Below are 17,516 nucleotides of genomic sequence, written 5' to 3' on the forward strand. Positions count from 1 at the left end.
ATTATGAAATTAAATTGATAAGTACATAGGATAGTTAACCTATGGTTTAAATTCATGAATCATTGAACATATATCCATTCGGCAAGTTGCTAAATTTGTGTTATTTTGATAAGTTTTTGGGAAGATGTTATTTATATGTTAAAGTAGCTTAAATGATGGTTGAATAAGTTGAATTCATTGTTGAGAGGTATGAATTGAAGTTGCCGTATGTATATATATGCATTTTGGAAAGAAACTTTTGTTGTTATTTGAGTTTTTATATATATATGCACATTCGGACATGGGGGGGATAAGATGAATTTAAAATGTTATAGATTGTTTTTAAGATTTGTTAAATTGTTGTGGTCATTGCCGAATATATGTTTAGTTAAAGAAAATTTTTAAAGTGTTTAGTTAATTAGTAGGTTAATGGTGTATGCACAAATTGTTTGAAATATAAACTTTCTATGAGTATTAAAAGATGTATATGAATTTGGCCTTGGGAGAATTTTTAGTATAAAATGTTTAAATTCTAGATAGGTTATTGCTTAAATGACCGAATGTGCCAAAGGTAAATGCATGTCAAATTGATCCATTTGTGTTAAGGGAATAGGAATAAATATCGGTTTGATGAACTATATATATATTCGGCTATATAGTTAAGATATGTACATGAAAATATGATAAGCCATATGAATTTTGTGTTTGTGTATGTGAACTAGATATTTAATGGATATTCGGTCATTAGGGTTATATGTACTTTGGCTATGTGAGTTATGTATTAAGTAAGCTATTTATTTGATATGTATATTCGGTCATAAAGGTATACTTGGAAAAATGTATAATTAAATTGTATTAAAATGTTTAAAGTGATTAAAATGGGTATGACCATTTCGTATTTGAGCTAAAGGTAGCTATATAACCTAGTAAATTTCTTATCATATTCGACCATAATCTAGCATGATGGGATTTTAATAAGCTAAATTTGTTTGAATTAGCTCAAGAGCATAGAGGGGCAAACTCAGGTAAGGGAAAAGAGAAAGTAATCGAATAGCCGTTGTAATCGTTGGACGATATCCGAGGTACGTTTTGAGTAGTCGCCTTTAGTATAAAAAATTATGATGTCTTGATATGTGTATATTAGATGAATTGTGACCTTTTGATTCTACTTGAATTAAGTTGTGTGATAAATAATCTAAGTATATGAACTATGGTTGAATGGTCAATACGGGTTAAGCTTAATTAATGAAATGTATATGGAGCTTATTTTTGCATGTAGCAAATGACTACTAATGTGACATGTTCAATGAGATGTGTTAATATATGATTAAATATGCATGTGACTTGAGGAAATGTATCCGGGCTTAAAGACCCGCAGGCTATATGCTGGAATGTTATCCGGGCTTAAAGACCCGCAGGCTTCGTGCTAGAATGCTATCTGGGCTAGAGACCCGTAGGCTACGAGCTGGTATTATACCGGTTTGAATTTCCGCAGGCTGGTGCTAGAAATTTGTTTCAAGTTCTAAGACTTGATAGGTTTGATGCCAATAAATTAAGTAAGATTACGACATTGAATATTCGCGGAAAACCACCGTCGAGTAAGTACTATATATTTAACATGTTAAGGTACGTATTATGTACTCATATGTGAAATGATTTTAAAGTGAATTATTAGTATTAAAGAACGATATATATATATACGTGTGGATGAATACGGTGTTTAGGAATAAGAGAATGACCTATTCGGTCAATGTATGTCATTATATGAAAGTATGTGACTTAAAGTAATTGTATGAGCCATATACTATAGTTAAATATGTGCTAAAAATTTCTTGTGTATTCATATATATATTCAACCAATAGGCTTTATAATTAGTGTACTTGTGTATATTCAGCCAAGTAATATATAATTAGAATACGAGTTCTGTGACACTTAATGTTTGATTTAAATGACAAGTTTTAATTGTTTGAAATGCTTAAAACTTACTAAGCCTCGAAAGCTTACTCTGTTCCTTATTTCTCTGTTTTATAGATTGTTGATATTGGCAACTGGCTCAGGGATCGTTAGCAATTCATCCTACTATCGATCTTTTTGGTATAGTTTTATTTTGGTCTTGATATGGCATGTATAGGTTAGGCTGAAGATAACTATGTTTTGTAATTGTAAATATTTTGGCCATATGAAAATGGCATATATATAACGCAAAGATCAATATGTATTCAGCTCGATCTCTGTTTATGTTAGTTAATGTGGGTCAGAAATTTAATGTTTAGCTTGGTAATACCTTTTTAGCCTAAATCCGGCGATCGGATTCGGGTTAGGGGTGTTACAGTTTCACCATGGCGTAGACATAAGGGCATGTCTACTGTTGTGTGAGGCACACAGCCTGTTCACACAGGCGTGTGACCGTTGTAACTTAGGAAATTGTTATGTTTTGAAAAAATTTTGTATGTATTTGATTTAGTCCCAGCCTCTTAATTATGCATGTTTAATGTCTCGTTGACCTAGGAATGGGACTTTATGTTGATATTTGACTTTGATATGATAATGTATGACTTTTGATTGTGTAATGAATGTAAAATGTTCTGATATGTTTGGTAATGCCTCCTAACCCTAGTCCAGTGACATATACGGGTTAGGGGTGTTACATAGCATCTTTCTTTTTCAAAGATAGGGTTAATCCCAATACGAAATCCATAGTAACTCTATCCTATTTCCACTCAAGTATAATCACTGGCTCTGAAAGTCCCAAAGGCACTTGATGTTCAACTTTAACATGCTGACAAATCAGACATTTGGGCACAAAGTCAGAAATATCTCGTTTCATACCTGACCACCAATACAACTGTCTCAAATCATTGTACATCTTGTTACTCCCCGAATGAATAGACAAGCTACCACTGTGTACTTCTCGCAAGATTTTCTGTATAAGCTCTAGATTTTTTGGTACACAAATTCTACCTCGGAACAATAAACAATCATCTGTTACAATCTGAAACTCTGAATCAGGAGTCAACTTACATTGTACTCATTTAGCTTGTAATGCAAATTTCTTGTAAAACATCGATCTAGCTTTCAATAAGCTAAAATCGAACCATTATCAGACAAGGTCAACTGCGTATTCATCACTCTCAGAGCAAACAATGATTTTCTACTCAAAGCATCCGCGACTACATTTGCTTTACTCGGATGATAATCAATCACTAACTCGTAGCCTTTCAGCAGTTCAAGCCATCTTTGTTGTCGCAAATTCAAATCTTTCTATGACATCAAATACTTTAAACTCTTGTGATCGGTAAATATGTGGCATTTTTCACCAAACAAGTGGTGTTGCCAAATTTTCAATGCAAACACGATTGCGGCCAACTCCAGATCGCGTGTCGAATAATTCTTCTCATACGTATTTAATTGTCTGGAAGCATACGCTTCTTGCATTAAAACACATCCCAAACTATTCAATGACACATCACTAAAAATCACAAACTCTTTACCTGACTTAGGTTGAATTAAAACTAGTGCTTCAGTTAACAGTGCTTTCAACTGATTAAAACTTTGTTGACATTTGGCAGACCACTCAAATTTTACATCTTTCTACAATAAACGTGTCATCAGTGTAGCTATCATTGAGAAAATTTTAACAAATCTCTGATAATAGCCTGCTCACCCCAAGAAACTTCTGACTTCAAAAATGTTTCTTGGTGGTTTGTAGTCAACAATAGTTGAAATTTTACTCTGATCAACTCTGATGCCTTTTATCGAAACAATGTGTCCCAAAAATCCAACTTCTCGGAGCCAAAACTTGCATTTGTTGAATTTAACAAATAGTTGTTTATCTCTCAAAGTTTGTAACACAATCCTCAATTGCTCGGCATGCTCAAATTCTTCTCATGAATATATCAATATATCATCAATGAACACAACAAAAAATCTATCCAAATACGATCTAAAGATTCGATTCAGCAAATCCATGATTACCGCAGGAGTGTTAGTTAACCCAAATGGCATAACAAGAAATTCATAGTGCCCGTACCTGGTCCTAAATGTAGTTTTCAGCACATTCGAATCTTTAACCCAAAAATGATAATAACCAGATCATAAATCATCATTTCTCAATAAAGGATGCTTATTCTTAATCATAACCTTGTTAAGTTTTCGATAATCGATACACAGTCTCATTGATCCATCTTTCTTCTTTACGAATAAAACCCAGGGTGAAAAACTAGGTCGTACAAATCCTCTATCTGTTAACTCTTGCAAGATTTCAACTCTTTTAACTCTGCAGGAGCCATTCTGTATGGAGCTATCGATATCAGTGATGTTCCCGGTACTAACTCAACAGCAAATTCAACCTCTCTGATCAGTGGTAACCTGGGTAACGCCTTTGGAAAAACATCTGGATATTTACAAACTACTGGTACTGATTCAATCATCGATTCAGACACCTTTGTATCAAGTACGTAAGCAAGATAAGCATTGCAACCTTTTCTCACATATTTCAGTGCCACCATGGCTGATATCACTACAAGCAACTCACTCGAACTATCGAATTCAATACAAAGAATCTCACCATTCTGACATTAAATACAATAAGCTTTAGTCTACAATTTACAATAGCATCATCTAGAGTCAACCAATCCATACCTAAGATCACATCGAATTCATCAAACGCTAAAAGCATCAAATCATCCACAAAACAGTAACCCCATGTCATCAATGGACAACTATTGCAAACTTTATCAACTAGGACATACTAGCCTAAGTGATTCGATACTTTAATCACAAATTCAGTGGACTCAATAGGTAAACTCTTATTAGACACTAAATTCATATACATATGAATGGGTCGATCCAGGATCAATCAAAGCAGTTACATTAGTGTCATAAAGAGAAAAAGTACCAGTGATAACATTTATTGCAGATGCATCCTCGCGAGCTTGAATAGCATAAGCTCTGGCTGGCTGTAACAACCCAATTTTAGCTAAATTGAAATAGTGGTTTTGAAACCAAATTCGAGGTCGTAAAATTATTTTAATGTTATTTTTGGTGTTTATTGCATGTTAAGATGTAGGTGTGAAAGTTTCGCGAAAGAATTTTAATGTTTCTGTAAAGTCCGGTTTTGACCTTAGTCGGAACAGTGGTTTCAGGACCATATATCCTAGTCAGAAAAATAGTTAAATATTATTTTTCATGCTTATGATATGTGAATTAGCATATGTGAAAGTTTCGTCTGAAAATTTAAATGTTTGTGCGCTTAATTTTGAAAAATGACCTAATCGTATAAAATGTAAAAGTTTCCTGTTGTTTGTTAAAGTGCTTAATTAATTTGTCATATTAAAGGAGAAGTCCTTAAGATACAAAGAGATCATTAGTATAATGGATGGACATAAATGGTCATATGTTTAATGATTAAATGGTTTTATATCAAAGGGTAAAATTGGTAATTGGTTAATATGTTAATTAAATTAAAACCATAAGCCATCATATTCATTATTTATTTGTTCATCAACCGAAAATAAAAGAAAAAAGAAAAGAAAAAGAGCTAGTTAGGTTTCGACACTTTGAGCCTGGATTAAGGTATGGTTTTGATTCGGTTTTTTATAATTTCTATGTTTTTGTAATCGTTGCTTTGTATATTATCAAGCTCATGTCTTAATTTCTGATTTTTTTAATGATTTTGAAATGTGCCATGGATAAATTCATGAGCTTTGTGAAGTTATATGTTGAAATATGAAAGTTTGATATTGGGTTTACATGTTTTGTTTTTGGATTTTTGATGAATTTGAGCAATATGGGCTAAATTGTGAAAATGTTATTTTGAGTGTAACACCCCAAACCCGGCCTGAAAGTTTGGCTCGAATCTGGCGTGTCACATTGAAGTGTTTTTCGAAAACCATATTTCCATTAAAAACCCTTCTTAATAATTAAAAACTTGTACCCTTTTTAAACCTTGTTAGAAAACCTTAGCTGAATAACATTCTTAACAACTTTGTAAAAAAAATCCTGGCAGTTGCGGAAGCTTAATTTAAAAACAATTGCGGTTACGTGATGTTTTGAACAACAGTAGTTGCTTTGGAAAACCGTGTTCTAATACTAGCAATTATAAGAACAATAAATAAAATTCCAAATTTGAAATCCAGAAAATTACAATGGCTTTACTACAACCCACATAAAAACATTTAAAAGCAATAATCAAAACTATAACATAAACAGTGTGTGTGGCTTCCTCTGAGCCCCTCGCAGCCCCGATCCGTTTAAGGCTGGAAATTACTTGAAAGGTTAACAAACGGGGTGAGTTTACGAAAACTCAGTGTGAAATCCCATACTATATAAAAGGAACAATCAGTCATATAAAAGAATTAAAAGTTGGCCCCAGCCCTACTTACAGTTTCAGTATCAATTGGGCCTTAGCCCATTTTAACAGACAGTACCAGATAGGCTTTAACCCATTACAGAATAAGAAACATTATCAGAACTAGAATCAAAATCAGAATCAGAATCAATATCAGGTAACAGAATCAAAATCAGAATCAGTATCAGGTAACAGAATAAAAAATCAGAATGTGAATGCAATCCCAACCCAATCCAGCCGTATACACCCCCATACCAACCTTACACCATGTGGGGAGACTACTCGACCCACCCAACCGCTACACACCACAGAAATTGCAGCGACGCTGCTAGATATTGTGACGAAGTCACCAGGACAGATATATGTGGCGAAGCCACTAAATTGCAGCGAGGCTGCCAGATATTGTGACGAAGTCACCAGAACAGGTATATGTGGCGAGGCCACCAGATTGCAGCGAGTCTGCCAGAACGCTTCCTCCATCAATATAACCCATATCCCATGCAACAGATATACATGTCATCGCATACAACATACAGAATTAGAATATCATGTCCATATTTGAATCAAACAATCACAGTCAAGTCATTCATATCACCAACATATATTCACAATCAAATCCGTCAACCACACAGTCCAAGTCAGTCACTTGCCTACAAGGGCAAAACAGTCATTTAACACCCTAGGGGTAAAATGGTAATTTTACCCTACAAGGGTATCTCGGTAATTCTACCCTACAGGGGTATTTCAGTAATTCTACCCTACAGGGGTATTTCGGTATTTCTACCCTACAAGGGTATTTCGGTAATTCTACCTTATAGGGGTATTTTAGTAATTCTACCCTACAGGGGTATTTTAGTAATTCTACCCTACAAGGGTATTTCGGTATTTCTACCCTACAGGGGTATTTCGGTATTTCTACCCTACAGGGGTATTTCAGTACTTCTACCCTACAAGGGTATTTCGGTATTTCTACCCTACAAGGGTATTTCAGTAATTTTATAAATCGAGGGTAAAACGGTAATTCTATAAATCAAGGGTACTTTGGTAATTTTACAAGTCGAGGGTATTTCAATAATTTTACAGGTCGAGGGTATTTTAGTAATTTCACAAATCAAGGGTATTTTGGTAATTTTACAAACTAAGGGTATTTTGATAATTTTACAAACCAGGGGTATTTTGGTAATTTTACAAACTAGGGGTATTTTGGTAATCTTATAAACAAAGGGTATTTTAGTAATTTTACAAACCAGGGGTATTTTGGTAATTTTGTAAACCAATGGTATTTTGGTAATTTTACAAACCAGGGTATTTTGGTGATTTTATAAACCAATGGTATTTTAGTAATTTTACAAACCAGGGGTATTTTGGTAATTTGGTAAACTAAAGTATTTTAAACAGGGATAACTGTAACGCCCCCACGCCCGAGACCGTCGCCGGAGTCAAGTATGAGGTGTTACTAAGCTTAATTTAACATTTTTAGAACTTTGGATTATTTGTTTCTACATTCACAGCTTTTAAGCTACTTGCATCACAGTCACAAGAAAAATCATATCTCGAGTTACGAAACTCGAAATCAAGATCCGTAAATTTTCCCTAAATCTAGACTCATATACCTATCTATTAATTTTTTTCTAGAATTTTTGGTTAGGCCAATTAGTACAGTTTATTAGTTAAATTTACCCCTGTTTTAGGACTTGACTGGTCTGACCTCTGTTTACTACGAACCACATTTCTCTCTGTAAAAAATTCATATAACTATGAGGTTTATTTCTCCTAAAACTAGACTCAATAAGGATTCTTAGGATATAAAATAAACCACCTAATTATATCTTTACAGTTTATGGTGAATTTCTAAAGTAGGAATAGGGGATTCAGAAACTACTATGACCCTATTTCACTAAAATTCAAATATCTTCTAACATATAATTCCTTTACCTGTTTCATTTGTTTCATATGAAACTAGACATAATAATCTTCAATTTGATATGTAATCCATCTCCAAATTCAATTGCTATGATTTTTAGTAAATTTTCAAACTTGCGTCAGTGTTGCTGAGTATTCTGTTTATGGCAAATTTCATCCCTCTTATGAGTTTTTATACACTAAGTATCTTAATAATTTTCCTTAACATCAAATATAATCTAAACTAACTATTTTCATATTTTATCATTATCAAGTATTTCCTCAACCATTCCATCACCATACCATAAGATCATTTACACAAAAAAGGTATATTGCTATACATGCCATACTTAAATTTACAAGCCATTACCAAAAGTCTTCCGGATAGTGTGACTGAGCCTTCGACCTATCCCGACTCCTGAGCTGGCTTGTCCAAAACTACAATGAGTAAGAAGGAGGGAGTAAGCATAAATGCTTAGTAAGTTCATATGCAAATAATAAGTAACATAACAAACAGTCATACTAATCAACATTAGCATGTATCACTAAAACACATATCACATTTTTAATCATTTTTCATCATCTTATTACCTTATCGTGGTTGTATCAATACTCAACCCGAGGGTTAAATACATACCTGTCCAAAATATCCATTTCAGATCACTTACCAATACGTCTCTTTACATCTCGAATATTCCTCCATTTGAGTAGAACTTTACCCGTTGAACACATCGGGATATAATTCGGATACATGGATAATTTGCATATAAGTGCCACAAATTCAATCAAGCAATCATGCAACCCGCCCATAAGCGAACTCGGACTCAACTCAACGAGCTCGGGCGTTCGCATCCATAAGTGAACTCGGACTCAACTCAACGACTTCGGATGCCTAGTTACATCTCACGAACTCGGACTCAACTCAACGAGTTCGGACATTCGCATCCATAAGTGAACTCGGACTCAACTCAACGAGTTCGGATGCTCAACCATCCTAGTGACATGTCACTTGTATCCTAATCTATTCCTAAGGTTCAAACGGGCGTTTTCCTCGATCACACATCTTTGCCGTCTTCCACGGAATATCGAAATCAGTACTCGGTAACAATTATATTTAACAAGTAGCTCACATAATTTACATATTATTTGAAATTAACAACAAAGCATACATTTCATAATGAAATTCAGCATAACACATAATTAATATCAATAACTTAAAAATAACAATTATGCTACATTATTTACACATGAACTTACCTTGGTACCAAAATACGACGATTTTGCAATTTAGTCCACAATCTTTTCTTTTCCTCGATTGAGGTCGATTCCACGTCTTTCTTGATCTAAAATAACACATTTAGCTCATTTAATACTCACATTATCAAATTAATCCTTCACTCAAATTTTGGCAAAATTACAATTTTGCCCCTAAACTTTTGCATATTTACATTTTTGCCCCTAGGCTCGGGATTAAACTTTATTCCTTATTCTTATGTTTTACAACATGCTGATCACTTTTCTCTTCTATGGCAACATCAAATTCTCACTCTAACATGTACTTGTGACTATTAGGTATTTTTACCGATTAAGCCCTTTTACTCGTTTTTGCTTAAAATCGAGTAGTACAAGTTGTCTAACATAATTAAAAACCCCATATTCTATCATAAAACATCGAAATACACAAATTTCACCTATGGGTATTTTTCCAAATATAAACCCTAGGTTGAATTATTGCTAACATAAGCTTAATCGAGCTACTGGGATTCCAAAAACGTAAAGAACATTAAAAACGGGGCTTGGAATCACTTACTATGGAGCTTGGAAGCTTGAAACAAACCCTAGCTATGGAGAACCCTTGAAATTTCGGCCTAATGAAGAATATGGACAAAAATTGGCTTTTAATTTTGTTTTTAATTCATTTTAATAACTAAATGACCAAAATACCCTTACTACTAAACTTTCCAAAAATTCCTTCCATGTCCTAATTTTGTCCATGAACTTAAAATCGGTCAAATTGCTATTTAAGACCTCCTCATTAATATTCCAAAACAATTTCATACTAAAAACTTCTAGAATGCAAGTTTTGCAACTTATTCGATTTAGTCCCTACTTTCAATTTAAGCATTTTAGGCATAGAATTTCATCACGAAATTTTCACACAATCATGCAATCATATCATAATCATCAAAATAATTATAAAATAATTATTTCTATCTCGGATTTATGGTCACAAAACCACTATTCCGATTAGGCCCTAATTTGGGATATTACAACTCTCCCCCCTTTAAGGATTTTCGTCCTCGAAAATCTTACCTGTAAATAGATGTGGGTATTGATTTCTCATAGTTTCTTCGGATTCACATGTAGCTTCTTCTACTCCATGCCTTTGCCACAACACCTTCACAAGTGCAACATTTTTATTCCTTAGTTGTTTGACCTCTCGAGCTAAAATCTTAATCGGTTCTTCTTCGTAGGTCATATCTGGTTGTAGTTCAATTTCTGTCGGTGAAACTACATGTGAAGGATCCGAACGATACCGACGTAACATAGATACGTGGAACACATCATGAATCTTCTCTAATTCAGGTGGTAATGCTAGCCGATATGCTACCGGTCCAACTTTTTCAATTACTTCATACGGCCCAATAAAACGCGGACTTAATTTGCCCTTCCGTCCAAATCTAAGGACTTTCTTCCACGGAGACACCTTTAAAAATACTTTATCACCAACTTGAAATTCAATGTCCTTTCGTTTTAGATCTGCATAAGATTTCTGTCTATCTGAAGCAGCTTTCAAACAATCTCGAATAACTTTCACTTTTTCTTCAGTTTCTTTTATTAGATCAACTCCATAAATCTGATTTTCCTTGAGTTCAGTCGAAGACAATGGCGTTCGACACTTACGACCATATAATGCTTCATAAGGTGCCATTTTCAAGCTCGTCTGATAACTATTGTTGTAAGCAAATTCTACCAGCGGCAAATATCTTTCCCAACTTCCTTGAAATTCCAATACACAACATCTAAGCATATCTTCAAGAATCTGAATTATTCTTTCTGATTGTCCATCAGTTTGTGGATGAAAAGCAGTACTGAAATTTAACTTCGTACCTAACGCGTCTTGCAACTTTTTCTAAAACCGCGAGGTAAACCTTGGATCTCTATCTGAAATAATCGATAATGGTATTCCGTGTAATCTAACAATTTCTCTAATATACAGTTCAGCCAACTTGTTAAGAGAATAATCCGTACGTACCGGGATAAAATGAGCCGACTTAGTTAATTTGTCAACTATTACCCAGATGGCATCTTTCTTTCCTGGAGTCAATGGCAATCTTGAAACAAAATCCATAGTAATCCGATCCCATTTCCATTCAGGAACCATAATAGGCTGAAGTAATCCCGAAGGCACTTAGGGCACGTTTGGTTCACTGTATTGGATTAGAGGTGTATTGGATTGGATTAGAGGTGTAATGGAATAGAGGTGTAATAGCAAATCAACTGTTTGGTTGAATGTAATGGAATAGAGGCGTAATAGTAAAACTGTGTTTGGTTGAATGTAATAGAGGTGTAATAGCATAATGGAGAAAACTAAAATGACCAGAATACCCTTAGCATAAATTTGTTTTGGTAAATGATTATTGTTATTGTTATTTAAATTTTAATAAGATTATTTATTATCAAAAATAAATAATTTAATCATATTTAAACATAATTATTATTTAATATATTTTAATTAAAATATATAATTTAATAAAATTCTTAATAATTAGCAGAAATTTGTTTTGGTAAATTATTTTATTTAAATTTTAATAAGATTAATATCAATAATAAATAATTTAATCATAATTAAACATAATTATTATTAAATATATTTTAATTAAAATATATAATTTAATAAAATTCTTAATAATTAATATTCTTATATGAATTTACTCAAACCATAATTATTATTAAATATGATACTGTAAAATATAAAATAACATAATTATTATTAAATATAATATAATTAAAATATATAATTTAATAAAATTCTTAATAATTAATATTCTTATATGAATTTACTCAAATCATAATATATGATTATAACTAATATGATTTAATTAAATATATGATTTAATAAAATTTAAAATTATTATAACTAATATGATTATAGTTTATGAATTTGTATAATTTAAAATAATAATTATTACATATAATTTAATAATAATATATAATTTCATAAAATTCTTGATAATAAAAATTTTCTTATATGAATTTATACAATTTAAAATAATTAATATTAATATAATTATATAGTGATATATAATTTCATAATGTTCTTATATGAATTTACTAAAATCAATATATAACTTGAGAATTATATTATGCATAAACAAAACGTTAGATGAAAATGAAATTGTACATTAAAATCCATATGTTATATAGTTTTACAACATCAAAAAGTTTGATGTTTGATATTTAATGGTAAGAAAGAAATCTCCTAACCCATTCCAATCGGGCAACTGAAGGTAAACTAAAGAAAACGATCATTTGAGTTGGATGGTCGGGAATTTTACTCAATGCATCATATCGTTGATCGTCGGTTAAACCTTCAATTGACCATAAGGCTGAATATAAATTTGAAGCTCTCTCTTCCATATGTTGTTCTGACTTCTGCTGAACTACCACCTCGGAGGCAAAACTCCTACTGATTTGATCGCCAACGGCCTGGATTTTCTCCCCGAACAAAGTGGCAGCCTCATTAAATGAAGAAAACATATTATCACGAGCATCAGATTTCTTCTTTCTCTTGTTTGAAGATGAGGAACCCCTTGGTCTCGATCTCCTCGCGGATCCGTACCAGAAACATCCATGTCATCTAAAGAGACGTCAGCTTCGCAGTCATAGAATGTGTTTCTCTCTTCATTCATATCTGTAGTACGTTCATCATCAGCATGTATTTCTTCAAGAACATCAGCAGCTGTTTGAGCATCTCTCCCAGTTGCTCGATCTCTTGCGTATATGGTAGTAAGCTGGTCATAGTAAGGGAAAGTACGAAATCTGAATTGGGCGGCTTCTTTGTGACTCTAAAAAAATGAGGAAATCATATTAGTCGTAAGTTTGGTAAAAATAATATAATAAAGACTTGAAATAATCCTACCTTTAAATAGGACTCCCAAACCCCATCTTCAGCAACAACGAGCTGCCTATGCTCGTCCCAACCAAAACCGCTATTGTTTTGGCCATTAAGCATGTCGTAGACGATTGACCACTCCCTTTTAAGTAACCTAATCCTTGATTCAATATTAGGTTTCGCCTTCAACATTGCATTTGGTAAAACCGTTTGTAGCATTCTTTCCAACTCGTTCAAATAACCGGCTTTGAACCCGGTATCAGCATTAAATGTTCCAACATTGTGCAGGTCCACCATGCTGGAAACTAATGCTGCATCTTCCTTGGGAACCCATTTTCTTTTGCTTCCTCGAGAAGCTTGAGCATTTGATTCTGGAACACCTGACATAATGATCTTAAGAACAAAAAAAAATAAATTATATTAATTACTATTTTAATATCATGATTCAAAAGGTCAACACTTTATAAAATCTAGTAATTAAGTTGAATATCATGAATCAAAAGTTCCATAGCACAAAAAATTTAAAATTATAACACATGCTGAATTAGAAGAAATTATATTATAATTTCTGTAGTTTAGTACAATACAAAAATCAATACAAAAGTTTCACAAAAGTTTCACAAACTAATTTCTAGATGCTTGCCATTTATCGAACATTTGGTTGGCTAGTTCCATCCTCCAAGTAGCCCAAGCATTCGATGGATGAATATTTGTGATATTCAGTTCATCGTCATCCACCACATTAATTGTAGGTAATCCTTCTCCCACCTCCGCTTCAATGGGATCACTACTCATATGGGTTCGAATAAAATTATGGAGCAAACAACATGCAATAATAATTCTATTGTGCACCCTTACAGGATAGAACGATGGACTCCTAAGTATTCCCCATCTAAGTTTTAATAAGCCAAAGCATCTTTCAATGACATTACGTGCTGAGGCATGTTTCATATTAAAAAACTCTTGCGGAGAACTTGGCTGATAACCCTGACGCCACTCGTTCAAATGATATCGTTGTCCTCTAAATGGTGCAAGAAATCCCTCACAATTTGTGTATCCAGCATCAACTAGATAATAACAACCTATAAAATAAGTTTCATATTAAAAAATGATTAATTCAGCACACAAAGTGTGATCTTAATGAATAAATCAAAGTCCTCTAACTATACACTTTACCATGAGGAACTTTTAATCCATGTCTTCTACTAATGGCATCTCGAAGAACCCGTCCATCAGCAACTGAACCTTCCCAACCAGGAAGAACATAAACAAATTGCATCTCAGGTGTACAAACACCTAGCATATTTGTTGCTATGTCACCTTTTCGCGTCCGATATCTAGGTTTATCAACTGTTGGAACCCTAATCTTGATGTGGGTTCCATCAAGAGCACCTAAGCATTTCTATATCACATGATATAAAACCTTGAGTTAGAATACTAATTTAAATCTAAATCAAGTAAATGTTGTTGAAGCTATATATAAAACTTAGTCCTATACCTTAAACCATTTCCACCTTGTGTCAGAAGAATCGGCTGTAATTGGCTCCGGGTTTTTAAATAACACATCTTGCAAGCGTATGACAGCATTTAAAACACTATGAAATGCTCTGCTAACAGTTTCCCCGGACCTTCTAAAGTGATGCTTGATAACTCGATTTTTCAGGTGATGGGAGATGATATGTAAAAACATTGCTACTTGCTCGTCAACAAGCATGAACCTTGTCGACTTCAATCCCCCTATCGATTCTAACATCTCACATAATTTAAAAAAGGCAGCTCTATTCATCCTAACTTGTTCAATACAGGTCTCGTCACTAGCATATACAAGCCTATTCACATAATCCCGTTTTGCATAAAAATCTACGGTATAGGACCTAATCCTTGGTCTATGTAGGCTAAGGCTGGCACCCATTCTAAATAAGAACCAAACCGCGATTCTACAGATTTCCAACCATATTGTCACAGCAATACTAATTCTTTTACGCCTCACACTTTGTGCAATTAAAGGCAGACGAGCCATTACTGCAACATTTTAAAATTAGAACACACTATTAAAGAATTGAAGTTGCAATTACACATTATCGAATAAAAATAAACAGCACAAATTTAGAACACACGAAGCAAAAAATTAGACGACTAAATGATATCGTTGCAACTTTAATTTCATTTCTTTATCAATCACCCAAATAATAATGAAAGAGTATATTTAATTACTGATGATTAGTTTAATTAAGGTTTTATAACTTTTATAACATTTTAAATGGTAATTTCATTTTGTAAAAATATATATAACTTTGAAGAGGACTTATTTTTTACAAGAATTGTTACTTATCTGTCTAGTATCAAGTTTAAAATACATGTTTAGCATTTTTTCATCAAAAAATTATTATTATTAAAATTTCAGAATTCTATAGAATTTATTAATTTAACAGCCAAATTTGACTTTTTAAGTAAAATTTGTATAATTTTATTTATCATATTATATATACGTTAATTTTAAAAACTTCCTTACACTTTCACAATTATAATTTATGTATTATAGGGAAATCATATTATGAATGAGGAATATTTTATGTATAATGTAATTGACTTAAAATCTAAGATAGAATTAGACAATAATAAATTTCAGTCCATTTATCCATTTTTATAATTAAGATAACATTATTTCCATTATAGAGGAAAAATAATGTTTGAATCAATTAACATTTGTTTTAAATAAAATGTATTGCGTGCATAAAAGGTTAATTATAATCCATGAGCATTTAATTTCTTCAAAAACTTATATTAAATTTTAATATATTATGTATAATTGAGGTAAAATTAATTGAGGTAAAATTTGAAGGTTGGTATTTGTTAGATTATAACTAAACTCATTATAATTTGGACCTTTAAATATATTGATTAGTTAATTAAAATCACCCAAATTAATTGACCTAAAATGGTATCGTATAAATATATTGATTAGTTACTTAAAGCATGTTCAAAGTTTGATCATTGAAAATTTTTTTTATTGATGATTAGTTTAGTTAAGGTTTTCCAATTTCAAAATAAAAAAAATGAAGAATGAAGATTTAGTTTAATAATGAAATTGAAGTTTTAAAACTAGATAATAACATTTTAAATGGTAATATAATTTCATAAAAAATATATAACTTTTATCTCATTTACATGTACAAATTTATCTCATAAAAGATTTGTAGGCATAATGCTCTTTAAACAAAATGTTACCTAATAGTAAAAACATATAACTTGGCTGATAAATTCAAAAAGAACAATGGTCATGCAGCAATAACCATAACCATACAAACAAAAGCTTTAATGAGCATTACAAACATACAAACAAAACCATATTCATTTGGGAAACAACAGAACCTACTACATCAATACTAACCTGTAATGCTCAAATCTGGGACGACTGCGATGTGGAAGTGTTGGAAAAATGTTACCTGTAATGAGAAAAGTGCTCGGATCAACCTTTTTTTTTTGGGGAAAATATTTATGCTATAGCTAAATATAGTATATCAAAGCACAGAACAACCATACACCAATCATCATCCATGAGCCATATTTTAAATATGATATCGATCAAAACAGTATCTAGATAGTTTATTAAATCCCCTTGCCTACCAATCATCAATACTTACAATTTTGCAACAATCACCTTTTAAGTACTTAAATGGACCGTTAACTTTCTAGAGTAGTCTTACCTTCTGCTCTATTCCAGGAACTTTGAGAACTTTCTTATTAACCTCTCTCTTACTGCAAAAACATAAGAAAAATAAAACATTTAGCCACTGCTTATAGGCTTATAGCAGATACTGATAAGCAGGAACACAAAAAGAGGGAACTATGAAACTATTAAGTCCAATTGCATAGCTTTCAAAGGATTCACTGGAGTTTCTTTGTTCTGTATGATACCAGGCGACAAACCATTAAACCCAATTCCAAGTTCAATAACCTACACTGAACTGCCTCCTCATTTCCCTCATTATTTGTAATTAGTTCTCACCTCCTTTTTCTTCCTAATAAAAGGCCGAACCAGCAAGTGTCCTCTTTTCATTACAATATGAGAAGACTAGATAATAATTTTTCTTTTGTTTTTCAAGAATGCTGGAAGCAGTCATGGCACAACCATAAAACCAACCATATTAAGTAAATTCAGTGCCTAA

General features: G+C 32.5%; 1 long non-coding RNA gene across 1 annotated transcript; it reads right to left on the reverse strand.

Moving 5' to 3' along the window:
• Nucleotides 1-13,222: 13,222 nt before the first annotated feature.
• Nucleotides 13,223-17,163, reverse strand: LOC107956727 (uncharacterized). Its single transcript, XR_005905255.1, has 3 exons — nt 17,055-17,163; nt 16,739-16,793; nt 13,223-13,300 (listed from the first exon to the last, which is right to left on the reverse strand). It is a non-coding gene; the product is annotated as an uncharacterized lncRNA (long non-coding RNA).
• Between the last annotated feature and the right edge of the window lie 353 nt (nt 17,164-17,516).

Source organism: Gossypium hirsutum, chromosome A11, assembly GCF_007990345.1.
Source record: "Gossypium hirsutum isolate 1008001.06 chromosome A11, Gossypium_hirsutum_v2.1, whole genome shotgun sequence".
NCBI classification, from domain to species: Eukaryota; Viridiplantae; Streptophyta; class Magnoliopsida; order Malvales; family Malvaceae; genus Gossypium; species Gossypium hirsutum.